This window comes from Puma concolor, chromosome C1 (assembly GCF_028749965.1).
Source record: "Puma concolor isolate L17-30 chromosome C1, mPumCon1.1.hap2, whole genome shotgun sequence".
In the NCBI taxonomy this organism is placed as follows: Eukaryota; Metazoa; Chordata; class Mammalia; order Carnivora; family Felidae; genus Puma; species Puma concolor.
The window spans coordinates 128,421,079-128,425,677 of NC_141674.1; the positions used below are offsets into that span (position 1 = coordinate 128,421,079).

At 41.4% G+C, this 4,599-nt stretch overlaps 1 long non-coding RNA gene across 1 annotated transcript; it reads right to left on the reverse strand.

The window, feature by feature from the left end:
• Positions 1–437: 437 nt before the first annotated feature.
• LOC147578439 (uncharacterized) lies at positions 438–3,504 on the reverse strand. Its single transcript, XR_015254273.1, has 2 exons — positions 3,394–3,504; positions 438–651 (listed from the first exon to the last, which is right to left on the reverse strand). It is a non-coding gene; the product is annotated as an uncharacterized LOC147578439 (long non-coding RNA).
• Positions 3,505–4,599: the final 1,095 nt, after the last annotated feature.

A 4,599-nucleotide genomic window follows, 5' to 3' on the forward strand; every position in this document is an offset into this window, starting at 1 on the left:
CTCCAAATCACACTGGCATTTTTCCTGTTCTGCCAGGGGGAGGTCAGCGCTTGTGTTCTGGACACTAGTGATGACCTTGGGCTTTCTTAGGAAGAAGCTGCCTGTGTCTGAGGTAAATAAGCTTTCTCTGGAAGTGAGTAGAGATTGTCCTCCTGGGTGAGACAGCCATGTGCCGTGTTTCTGCTTTCCACCCTATCTCACTGCTTTTGAAGCTAACTGAATTCACTTTTTGCTAGTTCTGGCAGCATCACCAGCCCCTTTTTCTGCTCACAGCGCTGAAGGAGGCCTTATGTGGTCTTTTGACAGCCCACTCCTTGCACCCAGGGAGAATTGGACCCATTGTTTCATGGGGTTTCCTTTAGGCTAATCTGAGGAGTGTGAAAGAACCCATTTAGAGGGGTCTGATGAAAAAGGACAAAATAAAGATCAAACCCAGACACAATCAAAAGCTGTTTGTTAACAGGCAAGATGTTCTTCAAAGCGTTTATCAGGAGCCAGGGGAGACTTATCTTGCAGCATTATGTGGAGAAAGTAGGCGGGTCTGAGGGCATTCATTTGAAGTTCTAAACAGATGACTGCTGGCCTGGCAGCTGGGTTGGGAATTATCGGCAAGTCTCTTGGGTTAAGTGGGCAGCACTCGTAGATAAGTGTCTGGGAAAAATAACAAGTCATGTAATAAGTAATGTTTATTGGGAAAGTCCCCCAAACCTCCTGTCCTTGCACCCACTTCCAGGAAGGAGCTACATGCTGAAAGTTTCCTTATCCTGAATCCCTGGTTTAGGAAATTGAGCTATTCTGGTGTCATATAAGCCTTGTACCTATTTTTGAAGTGATAAACAGATGCATGGAAGCATTACCTTCCTCAAACTAGCACTAGACTGGGACAAAATGGTACTTGCAGGGCTAGCCTCTATAATGCCTGCTATTAATGGTGATAGGTAACATTTATTGAATGCCTACCACATGCCAGGTATGCATTGTGCCCACATGATCTCATTTGATTCTCACCACACCCTAAACTCTTATTATCCCCATTTTATAGATGTAGGAACTGAGACCCTGTGAAATTCATGTAAATCACTTAAAGTTGCACAGCTAAGGGGCGCCTGGGTGGCGCAGTCGGTTGGGCGTCTGACTTCAGCCAGGTCACGATCTCGCGGTCCGTGAGTTCGAGCCCCGCGTCAGGCTCTGGGCTGATGGCTCAGAGCCTGGAGCCTGTTTCCGATTCTGTGTCTCCCTCTCTCTCTGCCCCTTCCCCGTTCATGCTCTGTCTCTCTCTGTCCCAAAAATAAATAAAAACGTTGGAAAAAAAATTAAAAAAAAAAAAAGTTGCACAGCTAATACATAGTAGAACTGGGGGCTAAAACTCTATGGCTTGCTATATCCAGAGCCTGTGCTCTTAATTGCTTATCCTACTGCCATTTTAATGAGACCCACCAAGGACTTCATGTCCCTTTTTCCTTAGAAAATGGGAACTGAGTTTTTCGTTTGAAACTTCAGTCCCAGATGGAGAGACTGAGGCACATAGAAGTTTAATTAACTCAACTGGAGCTGTAATGGTTCACAGGATTGACCGTAAGAGATAGATTTTTTTTCTTATTGTAAAAGACAAGCTATGAGTCAAACACCAACAGATTTAAGGACATGGGGTGGTGGCAGAAAGGATACCCAAAATGCAGAGTTACTCAGATACCCATTTGAGTTAATGTTTGTAATGATTCCTATTAGCATACACGTGTTTTAATATCACTCCTTAAAAGAGCAACTACAAATTGTGTTTCCCCAAACAGTAGCCATTGTAACATGTAGCTATTTAAATTTAAAGTAGTTAAATAAAATTTAAAATGCAGTATTTCAGTTCTGTCAGCCACTTCTCAAGTGCCCAATAACAGATACAGAACATTCCCATCATTGCAGAAAGTTCTGTTGGACGGCAGTGCTACAAAACCTCCTTTGACCCATGCTCCACACTACTTACCACACCATTTCTTGCTGTTCTCTGCAAAACTCCTTGAAGAGTCAGCTCTACTGTTATCTCCCCTTTCTCCCCTCCCTTTCTCTCCACAGTCTACTGCATATCAACCACTTCACTGAACATTGTCTTTCCAGGGTCATTAATAATCCACACTTGCCCAACCCAGAGGTCAATGTCCTCACCTAGTCTGTCCTCTCAGTGTGGGATGCTGCTGGTTACACTCTCCCTCTTCATACACTGCCTTCTCTGAGCTTCTGGAAGACCATACTGTCTTGGTCCTCCTCCTACCTGAATGGGACACCTGGCAGTCTTCTTTACTCCCTTATCCTCCCCAGCAAGACCTGTCATTACAGGGTCCCTGGGGCTTGGTCCTCAGACCTCCTGTCTTACATATCTACACTCTCTCCATGGGTGATCTCAACAACAAAAAGCAGAAAGCACAGCACTCATCTCCTGGGCTTAAAGCCCTACAATAGCTTTCATTTGCAACCAGAATAAAATTCAGAGTCCCTACTGTGGCCTTCAAGGTCCTGCATGAGATAGTTTCTGCCTTCCTCTCCCTCTGTTCTATCTGTGTTGGTTTTCTCTCTGTCCTTTGGCTAGGTTATTTGCTCTTGGCTTGGAGCCATAGGATTAAACTGCTTTCCTCCAGATCTTCCAATGGCTGATGCTTGTCATCGTTTGGGTCTTTTTTTTTTTTAGTTTATTTATTTATTTTTGTGAGAGAGAATGAGCAGAAGAGAGTCAGAGAGAGAGAGAGAGAGAGAGAGAGAGAGAGAGAGAATCCCAGGCAGGCTCCACCCTGTCTGTGCAGAGCCTGATGTTCCCATGAACCGTGAGATCATGACCTGAACCAAAATCCAGAGTTGAATGCTCAACCCACTGAGCCACACCGCTGTCCCATCATTTGGATCTTAATTCAAGTATCACCTCAGAAAAGTCATCCTTGACCACTCAAGGATCCGGCAGCTGTCCTCTTCACACACTAATATACCTTGTCCTATTTTATTTTATTCATGGCATTTATTAGTAATTGAACTTTCCTCATTTATTTATGTTTTATGGTCTGTTTTTTGACATTGGCATATAAGCTCCTTGAGGGGTAGTTCCTCTACTTCTCTTACCACTCAGTACCTACTACAAAGTTTGGCACATAGTAGGTGCTCAGTTAAGGCTTCTTGACCTGAAAAGTTACTTGACTAACAATTTGGCCAGGAGTCAGAATGGGGATACTAGGACTATAACAGACTCCCTTGAGAGTCAATCAGAGGCAGAGGAAGGACATTAGTGGGATGTACATTAGTGGGATGTACAGCTAGGAGTAGAAAACTTTGTTGAAGGAGCTTTTTGCTTCTAGCCAGCTGGACATGGCTCATGTTTTAAACCAATTTCCTTATATTTTATAACGCTACGTGTACCTTAAGAATGTCAATTTCTCTTACTCTTTTTGCTGATTTCCTCTGAAAGATGCTAACCCAACATCAGTATGCCTTTGGACAAACCATTCATGGACCTTGGTTTCTCCATCCATAAAGCAATTTGGCTTTAGTAGAGAATTCCTACTTTCTCTCAGCATTCTATTTCTAATTGCCTGATGTCACTTTAAGGAACCTTAGATTATAATCTTTCAGAAAAGCAATTTCACAATAATTTATAAAAGACTTTAAAAATAATTTCACTTCTAGAATATATCCTAAAGAAATAGTCATAAATTTGAGCAGAGAGTAATTCACAATTAATTCACAATTATGTTTATCTTAGATTTATTAATAATAATTAAAAAGTCAGAAACAATTTAATCAACAGTAAGAAAAGCTAAATAAATTCAAATACTTGTGTGTTTGAATATTAAAATATTAGAGTATTAGAATGAAAATTCCAAGAACTGTTAGAAATGAAGATTTCCCCCAAAAATATAATAATGAGGAAAACCTTTATAATTCTTGTTAAATTATTTATAATTTTGATCTATAAAATACCTGTGTTTATGAAAAGAAAACCTGGAGAAAATCAAAACGTAACTTGCATTTATCTTTGGACATGAGATTAGTCTTCTTTTAATATTTGTTATTATTTTCTTAGGCAATGAGCATGTAGTTCTTCTTACAGCCAGCGAATTACATTTTTAGGTAGGAGGAATGGATTCCAGTGTTAGGAATTTGGAGTTGGAAGTCTCAGGTTCAGTACAGTTTAGCTCAACACATATTTACTGAATGCCTTTTATGAGTCAGGCACTGTTTCATGAGCTGGGGATAAAACACAGAGAAGGCAGAGTATGGCTTATGAGACAGACTGAAAATTGAACATTTGCCTGGAAGATTATCACAGTGTGCTATGGGAACAGGGGGAAGCAGGAGAGAGTGTTTGGAGAGAGTGGTGAAGGAGACACAGTGCTTCAGGAACAGTGTCCTGAAAGTTCTGGGTCATGGTTCTGGTCCTACTTACTTGTTCCTGACTTTGGGCCAGTCATTCAAACAGTCAGCCTCTCAGTTCCCCATCGTAAAATGCAAATAACACTACCAACCCTCTCTACTAAAGTAGGTTGTGATTTTTTCAGATCATATGGAGACAGAGAATAGGAATGCTTTTGGCACCTGAGAAGAGCTATCAGGGGCTTATGGATT